The sequence below is a fragment of the Ceratotherium simum genome, chromosome 4 (assembly GCF_057802395.1).
Source record: "Ceratotherium simum simum isolate JZ-2026a chromosome 4, ASM5780239v1, whole genome shotgun sequence".
Lineage (NCBI taxonomy): Eukaryota > Metazoa > Chordata > Mammalia > Perissodactyla > Rhinocerotidae > Ceratotherium > Ceratotherium simum.
The window spans coordinates 30,857,382-30,871,811 of record NC_141903.1 but is presented as its reverse complement, the minus strand read 5'-3'; the positions used below and the strand labels follow the sequence as shown (position 1 = coordinate 30,871,811).

The 14,430-nt window shown below is 44.3% G+C and overlaps 1 protein-coding gene across 3 annotated transcripts in view; it reads left to right on the top strand.

The window, feature by feature from the left end:
* SH3RF2 (SH3 domain containing ring finger 2) overlaps positions 1 to 14,430 on the top strand; it is a 132,567-nt gene that overhangs the window by 117,598 nt on the left and 539 nt on the right. Inside the window, exon 11 of one of the 3 annotated variants that reach the window (XM_087429610.1) lies at positions 300 to 2,398. The exons of the other annotated variants lie outside the window; for them this stretch is intronic. The gene's annotated coding sequence lies outside the window, so the exon portion shown is untranslated. Of the gene's footprint in view, positions 1 to 299; positions 2,399 to 14,430 lie in introns of those variants that run through there. 3 annotated transcript variants of the gene reach the window in all.

Genomic DNA, 14,430 nt, shown 5'->3' with positions numbered 1-14,430 from the left:
AAATTGGGTGGCCTTCCAAACATAATGATACGATGCAGCAAGGCCACTACTCAGACAAAGGCGTGGGAGACCATCCTGCCACCCTGTTCCCCAGCATGGAGCGTGTGGGCTCTCGTCCCCTGTGTTCTGCGTAGAATTTCAGTGGTGTCCTAAAAGGGGCCTCAGCCAGGGGTGTCACAATGGTCAGAATGTTGGCATTGCTTCTTTGACCTCATCACTATGTTCTCAACAAGCCTCTGCCATCTTCTGCGGCCTGTACACGGGCCACTAGTAGCTGCCTTATCTTTTTCCCTCCATAGAGTCATAATCCGGGCTGCAAAGGGAGAATTTCTGGGAAGGGTATGAGATGAATACTCTGAACTTTCTGAGAACCCTCTACAACCAAAAGGAGTCAGCTTCCTGAGTTTGCTCCAACAAGAAGGTCAGAGAGAAAGCTGACTACCTGGTGTCAAAAGGTTATCATAGTTTAAGCTTCTCAATCTGTTCTCACACATATAATCCTACACAGTAGATAAGCAGGAAGCATGTAGCTGTGGACAGTACTGCGGACGATTAATTCATGCTGGCTCTGTAGTCTGACTTCCCCAAGAAGAAACAACATGCTCACAAACAACTAGGTAAGGGGTTTGAGTTTAGATGTATATTCCGTTTGCACTGCAACATTCTTTACTTTCTCTGATTCCTTCTCAGTTGGGGCAGACTAGCTGTTTCACCGGGTTGCAGGATAATGCAACAAGCTCGGTGAGAAGATGCCAGTCCAAGGCTGGGGTGGGGCGCTTCCTAGATAAAAGCTGCTCTAAAAGGGACAGGATGAAGAAGGTTGGAGGGGAAAAGGGGAAAGGAAGAGGAGAAGAGGGAGGGTGAAGGAAATGAGGAGGAGGGAGGGGGGAGTGATGAGAGTGAGAGAGAATGAACATTGGGAGAAAGTATCAGGGAAGAAGAGGAAAGAGGGGAGAGTGGCCTTGACATTCCCGACAGGTGGGGAAAGAATAACGGAGTCTGCAAAACCAGGTGACCCCACTAAGATGGGCCTGAGGTGAGCGGGACCAGCCAGGCAGAGCCTTGTGAACGGGTGAGAGGGCATCCAGAGAGCCGAGGAGATGCTATAAGATGACCCATTAATTCTCATTAAATTTAACTGTTGTGATTTAACATTTATTACATGACCATCCATGTGGGCACTTAAATGCATAAATGCCATTTGCTACTAAGGCTGGATCCCATTAAAAAAAAAAAAAAGACAGGTCTAGTTAGACCTTTCCCATGGACAGTTCTTAAAGATCCTAGGATTAAAAACACGTACCTTTTGGGGCCAGCCCCGTGGCATAGTGGTTAAGTTCGGTGCATTCTGCTTTGCGGCCTGGGTTTGCGGGTTGGGATACCGGGTGCAGACCTACACCATTCATCAGCCATGCTGTGGCAGCAAACCACATATAGAGTAGAGGAGGATTGGCACGGATGTTAGCTCAGGGCTAATCTTCCTCAGTGGAAAAAAAAGGAAAAAAAACATGAATCTTTTACATACCCACCCACACACTTGACAAAATGAATTGTCCATAGACTTTTCCAGACCTTAATAAAACAAAAACAAAGCCATAATACTGCCAAGGAATACTGCACATGTGTCAGGACTTTGGGGCTGGTAGAGGCAACATGGTAACTAGTCTTTCTGTGAGATATTGACTCATGTCTACTCCACAAAATCAACATGCCCAACTTCATGCCTCATTGAGCTGAATATAACAATTCCAATGGAGAAATGTAAAAAAGTCACAAGGGGAGGGTGTCATTGTATGATTTGTCAAAATATGAGTACCTACGCCTCATCCTTACCCAAAAAACACCCTTAATGAGTTTAGCAATGAGGTTAGCAGTCTGCTCTACCCTACACCCAGAGTGGCAGATATATGACCAGCCAGCCAAATATTTAGTCTGTGCCTCAGTAACAATGGATCCAGTTAATTTTTAACTGCTATGGCTGCGTCAAGCAGGTTGTTTGGGTATAATGGAGACTCAATCCATGCCTTCCAAATGAAACAGAATATTCTTCCCATTGTCCACTATCTCTACATGGTAGCCTCTCTGAGAACTGTAAACAACTCCAAAGGCTTGCCACCCCCATTCCATCCAGCCTCTTCAACCATACCCAGCATCAAACTCACTCCCTCCCAAACCAAATCTCATCTCTGTGGAGTCTTTGAGGATTTGAAAGGGGCAGGTGTTATTTCCAAGTAAAAGTTGAACTCACTGGCAGCTCCAATCATTTATTCCATCAACATGCTTCAAACATTTACCATGTGCTGGGCACTGCAATGAGGACGATAAATATATCCTTTCCTATAATTTCCATTAAAATTATAGGAAATTTAATGGAATGTATTTAATAACCATATAAGGTTATTAAAGGTTAACCTTTAATATGTCAAATATTAACATATTTAATATTTAATAATTATTAAATAAATTATTTATTTATTTAATAATTATTAAATAAATTATTTATTTATTTAATAATTAATATTAATTATTAAATAACCTTATAAGGTAGGTAAATTGTCCCCATTATAGAGCCAAAGAAACTGAGGCATGAAGGGTAACCACAGACAGTGGCAGAGGGAGGATTCAGACTCAAGCTATCTAACTTCAAAGCCCAACTTGGGACTATGCTGTATGAACCAAGAGACCATCCTTGACTTCAGGACACTGACTTCAGGCTGGGGAGACAGTATGGTGCAATGGTTACAAATACAGGCTCTGCTGCACACAGACTGGGTTCAAATCCCCATTTACCACTTGCTAGCCATGTGATATTGGCCAAGTTTCTTAACCTCTCTGAGCCTTGCTTTCTTAAGTAGGAATGATAATAGTGCCAACTTCATTGGGCTATTGTGAGGATTGACTGAGATAATATTATAAAGTGACTATGGCACATAGTGAACACCTAACAAATGTTAGACCTGAATGTTTTTAAGGAAGCAGGTCATTGAAATTCCAGGGGAAAAAGTCTAAAAACAAGGGCATGCCCAGAGCTGTGGTACTAAAAGGAGAGCAAGATAGCCTAGTCGTGGGGGTCAGAGCACCATCTAAGCTGAATCTTAAAGGATGAGTAAGAGTCAGATAGACCGAGGAGTGGGAGAAAGTGTGTCTCAAGTGGGGAAAGAAGCATTTGGCAATTGGGTTTAAATATAGCAATCAAGTCAAGTTCTCTTATACTTAGAGGAATCCACTCCTTTGTGGAACATTCCAAAAATCCCAGGTAGAACCCTAGCACCTCACATCTGAAGCCAAAGATTCCATCCTGTGAGAGCTCTATCCCGTCAGCTAAGACTCAGAGTCCCTAGGAAGGGTGCCCGTGATCAGATCCTGGCACCTCAGTGCTAGGAAAGCTGCTGAGGGCAGACTCTGATTGAGGGGGAGTGGCGACGTCTGAGAGGTGAAGGAGGGGCACAACCAGCTGAGGACAGACTCTGAGGGCCTTACTGAAACGGTCTCCTTAAGCAGGTCTCCTTAAGCAGCGTCGAGATCTTCATTTAGGGCTTGTCTCCTTCCTATCTCCTGCGGGGCCAGCCCCACCTCCTCTGCCCTTCACCATCACAAAGACAGGGCTTTGTCTTTGGGAGCAGGAAGAATTCAAAGCAATGCCTCACCTGTGACTTGGTGAGGTGAGGGACTGACTCAGTACAGGCTCACTGACTTTCAACTTCTCTGGAAAATTTAGAAGGTCTCTCCACACCAAGCCTGCATTCCTGAGTGGCAGCAATCCAGTGGGACTGGGTCAGGGTCAAGGCTGCCTCAGTTAAATAAATGAACATGACTCTTCAATTTGCCGTGGCCCCACAGCCTCCTTCCCTCACTCACATGACCTGCATCTGAATTGGGCATGTTCCCCTAGAGACTATGTGCTGAACTTCATCTCCCAGAGTCCTCATGAATCTCTTGAAAGTTAGAGCTGGATCCTCAGAGATCAGCTGATCCAGGGCACTCAAGTCTCACGAGCGTAGTGGGCCTAGCCTGGCTCCTACTGTCATTCAGTAGCTTTGGGGTGGGGACTGGGCATCTGTGTTTTCAGCAAGCCCCCCAAGTGATTCTGATGCACATAAAGTACAAGAATCAACTCCACCTTTCTCATATTGTAGAGCAGAGCGAGCATCCGGCAGGAGCATGGCCACACTGCTTGCTAATATACTGAAATAAGCCTGTACCGATAGGTGAATAGTGGATGTTCTGAGCTCCCCAAAGCCTCTCCCCACTCCTGCACCCTGGCCCTTCCCTCAGGTCCTCCCCTTTACTCTGCTATTCAACAGCTAAGGGGCTAAGGCCAGGTGCAGCTGAGACCTCCAGCGGTAAAGCCCTTCTCCATTCTGATTGGCTGGTGCCTATGCCATACTGGTTGTTAAATATCTTACTGTCCTGTTGTACAGAATAAGGCCCAGAGAGGTCACTCAGAGGTTGAAGGCACTGCTATCAAATCCAGCACTCTTCCCAACCCCCATCCTCGCCACTGTCCAGCCCTTGCCCATCACCTTTATCAGGCCCTTGGCTTAGGAAAGGAGCTGACTTGGTAGTTAGCTCCAAGGGTTGGTAGTTCCATGCTCACTACTCTACCTTTTTGAGCTAACAGTTTCCCAGGCATCAGCAGTGCCCTTTAGCTTCCCAGCTCCTCTGGCATCGGTTTGGAAGTCATTTGTTTCAGTAAGATGAGCAGGCATCCATCCTCATCCTCTCACCTGCCTCTGTCCGCACAGGCCAGCCCACAGCCCCTGGACTCCCTTCCTGGAAAGTGAACAGCTGTGGCAGGCAGAATAGCAAAGTCCGATCAAGTTTCTCCAGCTGCGAGCAAGAGCTTAGCAAGCTGGGCTCTACCGGGGCCAGCCACTGCTACCAGTGTTGCTTCTCTTGTTTACGTCTTGAGAGGAAAGACCCCAGTTCTCCCTTGGGCTAAGAGAAGGGAGTGTTAGCACTTCCAGCAACCTCTCAGGTGACCATGAAAGACAGTCACTTAGGGGGTGTGTTTGGCAGGCAAGAGCAAACCAGAGGAGTTAACTCCAAAAATCCTTGCAGCAGGTTGGTGTCATTGAGAATAAATCTTACAAGGACATTTTGCTTGAAATAAAGCAATGTTAAGTGATCAAGCCATCTATTTGCCAGGCCATACTATTGTGTCCTAGACCAGAGCAGAAACAAAATGTTGCCAGGAAGCCCTTCTGCCTGCTGACCTATACTTTGACAAACAGAAGGCAGAAAGGGTGGGATCAAAGATGGCGGGAGCAGGGAGCATGGAGAACATTGCAGATTGACCCATCCATGCATCCATTCATTCCACAACAGATATCCATCACCCACTCTGGACCAGGCTCTGTGAGAGGCAATGGGGATACAGTAGTTATCAGAATAGATAAAATACATGGCCGTCACAGAGTGCTGTTTCTTATTAGATTTTTCTGGATTTGGGGCTCCTTTCTGCTTTTCTCCCCTTTTTTAAATTAAATGTTAGATATAGAATTATATAGGATCATAAAATAAATAACCATAAACTTACCACCTAGCTTTTTAAAAAATAATAATTGCCAATACCATTGAAGCCTGCTGTGTGCTTCTCCCAATCCCATTCCTTTCTTCCCCACATCTCCACTTCCCTCACAAGCACTGCCTGAATTCCATGCTTATCATTCCCTTGTAAATTTCCCACAAGTGCACCATATGGAATTTTCAGTGCAGCTTATAGAGGTGCTCAGTAACACACTCAGTAACACTGTCAAAGTATTGCAACCTGAGGCCATAGACACCCTGCCTGAATATTTGAGCTCCCATCTGGCTTCTGTCATTGGGAGTCGAAGGCTTGATTCATTGCTGGGAACTGAGATTTTGATGCAACAGTGTGTCTGGTTTTGAGAAGTCCTAGTTTAGAGGGATTTTTATAAGAATTCTTCTAAATACAGCTGTTTGGGGAGAACTTGTTGCTCCTGAATAGGGAAAATACAGAAGTGTCTGTGCCCAAATTGTGTGAGGATTGGGCTCTCCAGGCAGCTCATCTCTGGGCCTTGCCTGGCACCTCTGGATGGCCGACTGCTGAAACCAGAAGCAGCTCCTCAGTATCTGAAACTAAAACAGATCTTGCTGCTGCTGCTGACCAATTCTCAGAAGAACCTTGTGAAGTACGCAGGGAAAACCTATTTTTGTCCCCAGACTACAGATCAAAAAACTGGGACTCAGAATGTTTCAATGACTTGCTTAAGGTCACATAATTAGTTTGACATGGAAGGAAGACTAAAAAAAAGTATCTCTGACTCTTCATCCAGCAATGATTGCCACCATTTATCGAGCACCTACTTAATGTGCCAAGCATTTCACATGCATTCCCCATCCAATCCTACCCAACCCAGTAAGGGGAGGTACTGCTATTATCCCATTTTAGAGATTAGAATTAAGGCTCAGAGGTCAAATGATCTGTCCAAGGCAACGAGGACTAGAACCCAGGAGTCTAAGCCCAAACCTTAATCTTAAATCACCACGTCCCTCTTCTTCAATGGCAACTATAAACGCACATATAACATGGTTGAGGTTGGAGAGGATGGACAAATGGGTGTGTGCTGCTGAGATCATGGGGACAAGGATGGAGATGGGGGGCCAGGGGGAAGGTTTAACTTGGAGGGTCAAATTCTCTCAGAGAAAAACTACAAGGTAGGGTCTTGTCGTCCAAGAGTAGGGATGGGAAGGAAGGTAAGTGAGAGTGTTCTGTACAGAGAAATCCAAAAAGCAAATCTCCCCCTGCTGCAACGGCGGCCAGTCGCAGCCAAGCAACTTGGAAAAGGACCAAAGCTTGCAATGTGGTTCTGGATCATTGACGTCAAAACATGATGATCATTTTGCATTCCCTAGATCTCTGTCTCTCTCTTCATGAGTTTATTTCTGGTTTTGCCTGTCCTCCCTCTAAATGATACAGAGCAGAATCCCAGAAGAAAGGGGATATGATTTCCAAAATGACCCCCACTTTCATCTTCTCTGTGGGGACATGAGGGCTCAGAGAGCTGACATCTTCCAGCGTTCCACGCTGGTTTTTAACCAAAGTTCAAAGACAATTACTTTTGGGGGTAAATACACACTCACAGATGCAAGCTCATTATGCAAATAAGGTCACTGCTGGATGGACAAGAGCTGCAGCCTGGTAAGGACTAAAAGATGCCAGCCAAGACCCAGGGCGGAAGGCAAAAGGCATTTGCAAAGGCTATTTTGTGTATCCTCGGTTAACGCTCTTAGAATCAGTGCTAGCGTGACTGGCTGACTTGACGAAGGCCATTTGCGATGTCAGAGTTTGACTGCTGTAGGTCACGTGTCCTGGAGGCCAGAGCCATCCTAATGTCCTTCCCATGAAAACAACGACTCCCTGGACCATCCAAGAGGATTATTTGCATTCAGGAGACCCTCACAAATAAGCAATCAGCAAGCTTGAATCAAAACATAAGGAGGCAGCTAAAACAGGCATGGAGGATCTAAGAGGATTTCAAATAAATAGCACCTTCAAAGGGTTGCACTCAGATTCCTATCCCTTCCCCGCCAGTTCCTTGGGGAGATGTTTTACATCTCTGTCAAGGAGAGAGCTGGAGAACTGCATTTCATGGAGAGCGCATGTCAGTCACAGCTCAAGAGAGATAGCACTAGCTTCCATGACAAGGAACAGAGCAGTCAGACAGTCAGAAGGGGTGACACTGTTTGGAAGGGAAGGCTAATTTTAGATATCAGATCCATGTTTCCAAATATTCCATTCTGCACATTCTATTTATAAGTTGAATTCTTTTTTTAAGCTTAAGTTTCTTTTAGATGTTGGAAAATTTGAGAGCTTAGGCCTTCTTCATTATGGAGACCTCCAACAAAGGACTAGATTTTAAAGCATCAGTCAACAAGGATTTGGGGATAGCTACACCAGCTATATTCTCAATCCTCTAGAACTTCACAAGATATGGAGAAGCAATATAATGTAAGAGCTAGGATGATGGGTTTTGGAACAAAATCATCTGGATTTTTGTCTCAGCTTTATCACTTACTTGTTACATTTCCTTTGGCAAATGACTAAAGAAACATGGAACAGTCACACCTCCCTAAACCTGTATCCTCATCTGTAAAATGGGGATCAGAACTTCCACCTCACAGGGTTCTTGGCAGGATTAAATGAGATCATGCATATACAGCTCTGATCATGGTATTGAGTACGTCAAAGTGTTCAACAAATGGTACCTATTACCAATAAATGGATATGGAGGCACAATTCGAAAACAGAGAGCACAGTAACGAGCTAGGCTCTATCAGGCAGACCGAGGTGAGAGAGGGGAGAACAAAGGAGTGTTTCAGTTGTCAGGAGAGCTTCACTGAGGAGAAACAGGTTCTGAAAGATGGTACATGGAGAAATGTTATATGGAGAGGAAAGCCCCTGGGCTCTGGACCACATGACCCTGGGTTCAAATCCTGGCCGCATCACTTCTTGGCTATCTGACCTTGGATAAGTTAACTAATCTCTCTGAGACTTTCTTTACTCATCTGAAGAGTGGAAACAATAATCAGCACTTCCTAGGGTTATTGGGAAGATTCAGTGAGACAAGTAGGCCAGATGCTGGTGTGCAGAAGGAGCCTAGAAGTGGGAGTTGTTGCAGAAGTTTGCAGGCAGGACAAAGGCTTGAAAGCAGGAGAAATGCTAAATATAAGAACAGAATCTTACTAGCTGCCATGCATTAGACGTGTACTAAATGCCGGGTACTAGCTAAGCCCTTTAGAGGGTCAGTTACGGGTGGTTAAGAGCACAGTGAGTCCTGGATTCAAATCCAGGCTCTGCATTTCATCCCTGTGTCATTATGGGCAAGTCATTTAATCTCCCCAACCTCTCATTCCCTTGCCTGTAAAATGCAGGGACTGACTGCGCTTTCCTTGAGTGGGTTGGTGGGGGTTAAATGAGATAATGGACACAAAGTCATTAGCCCAGTGCCCACATGGAAAATGCTCCGTAATGTTAGCTATCATTATTACTGACATGCATTTTCTCATTTAATCCTCACAACAATCCTATGAGTTGAGTGTTACTGTCTCCTGTTTATAGATCAAACAACTGAGGCTCAGAGGACAAGTCACTTGTCTAAGGTCACAGTAAGGAAGCAGTGGGGCTGGCTCCATAAGACTAGAAATCTAAGCTTCTTGGCTCTCTTCACCTTTTGGATAAGCTGGTAAATGGCGCCAGGGTTGAGGCAATATGACAATTATTTTTAAATGCATCCTATACCGTAACCCTCATCAGTCTTTTCCCTTCTGGTTGTCTCTACCACCTTACCTCCTCGTCTGTTGAAGGTTTAAGGTTTAGGGTTGTCTGTGACCCTGAATGCGGCCAGTGTGCACATTGGTGCTGCCCCTCTAGGGACTTGCAGCTTCCCAAGGTTGACAGGGTTTATGAAATGTCCATTCTGATTTGCAAATAGGTCTGACACAGCCATGCTTCCAGCTGGCTGGTGATTTCGATAACAACCCCTCCTCTTTCGTGCCAATTAACAGAAATTAAATGTTCCTGGCATACTGTAATTCAGGAAATGCCTGTGCTGATTAGTTAAACCCCTGCTGGACAGGCCATTATGACCAAGGGGCCTCAGGCCAACATCCCAGCTCTCACTCCATCTCCATTTAAAGTCACAGAATGTTTTCTTCATGGGTAAAAATCAATGTCATCTCATTCATTTATTCATACATTTTCATTCAACAAATATTGACTGAGCATCTACTGCGTGCGAGGTTTTGTTCCATACAGTTGGGATACAGCAGTGAATAATGCAAGTAAGGTCCCTGCCTTCGTGAAGGGGAGTAAATGGTAAACAATTAAACATGCAGGATCTTTCTATATGACAGATGTTATAAAGGAAACAAAGTGATGGGACAGAGAATGGCTGAGGGGTAGGAGCTACATTAGGTAGGGCAGCCAGGAAAGGTTTCTCCAAGGAGGTGACACTTGAACTTATATTTGAAGATTGAGAAGGAACCAGATACGCTGCGTGGCAAGGTGAACAGAAACAAGCTCAAAATGTCTAGGAAATTCATTCATCAAACGTTTTTGATCATACAATAAATACATGTTGAATGAACAATCGGAAAATAGATGAATCCTCTTTTTTCCTGCCAAGAAGGACCTTCGGAGGAAGGATGAACTTATGGGAGATGCCACAAGCATAGAGACAAGTTACTTCCCTTTTCTCCAGCCCCATTCTCCATCTCTAAAACAAGGTGCTTAGCTTAACCACTAGCATTCCAGGGCTGTGGGGTCTGAAGAACTCACCTTCCAAGGGGACTGGCCCTCACAGCTCTTTAAAGTAATGACTATGCAGCAAGCTAAAAACAATCTGGCATATTTTTTAAGCAGTCGAAATGGTTGTTTGGAATTGTGTAGACAAGGCATGAAATGTCATCTGCTTTGTTATCCTTAGGACATATTTATTGAATTTCCATGCTCATTCCAAAAATACTTATTATTAACTACAAGTCTCTCTGCCCCCACCCTCATCCTTCTTCTCCTGCTTTTCCTCCTCCTCCTCCTTCTCCTCCCCTACTCTCTCTTCCCCCCACCTTTCTCTGGCACACTAGTTAAGATCCCAGGCTAGGGCCAGCCCTGGTGGCCTAGTAGTTAAGTTCAACATGCTCCACTTCGGTGGCCTGGGTTCAGTTCCCGGGCATGGACCTACACCACTCATCATCTGTCAGTAGCCATGCTGTGGCAGTGGCTCACATACAAAAAGAGGAAGATTGGCACAGATGTTAGCCCAGGACAAATCTTCCTCGGCAAAAAAAAAAAAAAAAAGAACCCAGGCTAGAGCATTGGAACACCTGAGCTGTATGTCAAGTGTGACTCACTGTGTGACTTTGGGCAAGTCATTCACCTCTCTGAGTCTTAATTTTCTCATCCATACAATAGGAATAATAATAGAGGCCATCTCACAACAACCATCTAAAGTAAATATTGAGCTATTATTATCCCATATTGTAGATTAGGATGTAAAATTTTAAGAACTCAGCTTAGGACACTGAGACTTAGGTTTTTAAGGCAAAAGAAACTCTAGTAACGAGTGTGACAATGAGGCAGTTTAATGATCTGCATCCACCTTTCCATTCTTTGAAGTAATCAAGAAGCAGGATCACAATAAATAGCCTTCAAGAGGTCTCTTAATTTATAATAATACTTTTGAGCCAACAGTTATAGAACCCCTGCTGTGTGCAGACTCTATTCTATGTGCTTTACTTACACTGACTGATTTAAAAATCTCCCCACAACCACACAAAGTAAACACTATCACTAGCCCCATTTTACAGATAAAAAAACAAAGACCTAGGGCCGGCCCCGTGGCTTAGCGGTTAAGTGCGCGCGCTCCGCTGCTGGCGGCCCGGGTTCGGATCCCAGGTGCGCACCGATGCACCGCTTCTCTGGCCATGCTGAGGCTGCGTCCCACATGCAGCAACTAGAAGGATGTGCAGCTATGACATACAACTATCTACTGGGGCTTTGGGGGAAAAAAATAAATAAAATTAAAAACAAAGACCTAGACAGATTAAATAATTTCCGCAGGGTCACACAGCTAGGAATTGGTGGAGCTTGGGAAGAAACCCAGGCAATCTGACTCCAGTCTATGCTGCTAACTGCTTGCCACCTCATTTAAGATGAGACACAAAAGCTTTCCGCAGACATCAGGGTTTTCTATTTCGAATAGATTTGTCTTCTGAGCAGTCAATAAACAAAGAGTTATTACATGCCTCATCCTGAAACCCCTGGCCTGTAGACACAGCGCTAATAAGGGCTGCTACCCAGTCCTGCACGGCGTCAGCCATAGGTAAAGTCACACCTCCTACTGTTGATGGGATTTTCAGGCGCCTATTAAAATGTCAGTCGATCTTGGAGTTGAAGTTCTTTCTACATCATTTAGCACAACCTGGAAGGTCAGTTCAATGCAGAGCCAGCCTTCCCTTGGCAGTTACTTCCTTATTACTTCCCTGTCCTTGCACTCGCTCTCAGAAATGCTACATCACAATAAATGTAGTTAAAGAGCAAACAAACCTCCACTCCTCCCTTGGGATCCAGATGCAGTAATCTCAAATAACCTTGCCTTCAGTCTCCCAGCTGCTGACACCAGGCCTGACCTACAGATCAAAGCGGCCATTTTTGGGTCCAGCGTGATATTAACAGGTTGACCCATCTCCAAAGACACGTGCCCAGCATTAGCACTGGCACCAACTTAGGCACAGGGAAGAGAAGCAGGATATGTCTAACACAGGTACCTTCCCTTCTAAGGGCTCAAAGTCATGACTAGCAGGATGAAACTCCTGCCCACATTTGGTGGCGTATAGTGAAGACAGCATAACTCCAAACTCTGTTTAACTTATTGACGTGGGGGGACGCGGAATGCATCGTAGTGATCACAGACTTTGTATTCATGCCTGCTTCTCCCGCTGAATGTAAAGCAGCCACCTGGACCTCTGACCGCCCTTCCTTGCTGTTGTGCCGAGTGGAGCACGTCAGCAAATGCGTAAGAGCCACATTGCATTTGCAAGCCCTGAGAGCTCAGAGAAGCTCAGTGTTGAGCCCAAATGTAGCTGCCTCCTTGAAAGCTCAGGCTCCTTCAGTACACTCGGTCTCTGCAGCCATGGATCGTAGTTCTGCTTTTGGAAAGTGGGGGTTTGGGTAAGACTCCCCAAATCGGTGTTTCCCATACACTTTGCTCGGAAGATCTGTCCCATGCCGTGTCATGAAGAATGAGGCTGTGAACCTTAAAGTTTCCCCAAAGAGAAAACTGGTCTGTTAAATCAGCATGAGTCCTCGAATAGAAAAGAAATCAGGCTCCAGATGAAAGAAATTGGACAGGAGATGGAAAACTCCCTCTCCTACTCGTTTCCTGTTTTATTGGATTTTCATGGGCATTCACTTGTGGACAAACTCTGAGGCTGGGTCTTTTAGAAGGCAAGTCTTTCTAAATGTTATTGCACCAATTTTCCATAGCTTTTCCTGTCCCCCTGCAGCATGGTCAGTTGGGACTTTATTTGCACTCAGAAGGGCCAAGAGCCAAGCATTGGCAGCAAAGTCATAGAGAGCAGCCAACTCCTGTGATGCCCATTCAAACTGCCTGCCCTCACCTGGACAAGGAGCAGCCTGAGGTGTTGGCTGCGCGTCCTTCTGAGTGTTCTCAGCCTCAGGAGGACACAAGGGGCCAAGGGCTGGACAGGGAGAGGAGGACATTGGTTACATATGTGGGGGTGATAGGGGTGCAGGTTGGGTTTGTAATCAAAATAAAATATTTGAGGCTTTGGAGAAATTCTGGGGGCTCATGGATTTTAACTTTTTATTTTTGAAATAATTTCAGACTTACAAGAATGTAGCTAAAACTGTACCAAAAAATTCCTGTATACCTTGCAGAGCTAGGTTCCCTAGATAGTAACGTTTTACTATGTTTGTTTTGATTCTCTCTCTTTTATATATATATAAATATATACAATATTAATTAAATATTAAATAAAATGTTAATATAAATTATGTATATAATTTTTCTGAACCAATTGAAAGTAAGTTGAAGAACAAATGCCCATTTACCCCTAAACAATTCAATGTGTATTTCCTAAAAACAAGGATATGCTCTTACATAAGCACAATACAGTTACCCAAATCAGGAAATTAACACTGATTTAGTACTATTAACTAGTCTACAGATCTTATTCAGTTGCCCTACTATTTTTTAAATTGTCTGACTCTTTTGCTTTACAGAAAAAAAATTTTAATGTCTTATCTAGGATTCCATCCAGGACCACATATTGCATTTAATTGTCATATCTCTCTAGTTTCTTTTAATCTGGAACAGTTCCTCAAGATTCATTGTCTTCCATGACCTTGGCATTTTGAAGGATGTAGGCCATTTATTTTATAGAATGTCTCTCAGTTGGGGTTTGTCTGATATTTATTCATCATTAGATTCAGATTATTCATTTTTGACAGTAAAGGATAATAACCCTTAGCATCAAATAGGAATCCCTGAGTCCATACTACACAAATAAATAAATGGGGGAGAAGAAAAAGCTCTTCCTTACAGTAGAGTGCCAACTACTAAATGTAGAAGGAATGATGGAATTTTTAAAAATCACCATTTGGCAATCACTACAGTAATAATAGGTTCAGGCAAGAATCATCAATGGATATTAAAACTAGTGGGTGAAAGCTTGAAGAACTCAGAGTTAACACAAGGGGAAAACAGCAGCTTGATAGTGGAGAAACCTGGTAGACAACCACCGTAACTGAAAGACGAAAGTTAGCATCAGCAGAAATAGGGAAATAGATTCTATGTGCCTCCTGATATGATGAACTGAGGACACAACCTCTCTTCTGTGAAATGAAAAGACAAATTCCTGCCCAAAGGGCTTAAGAATTTTAAA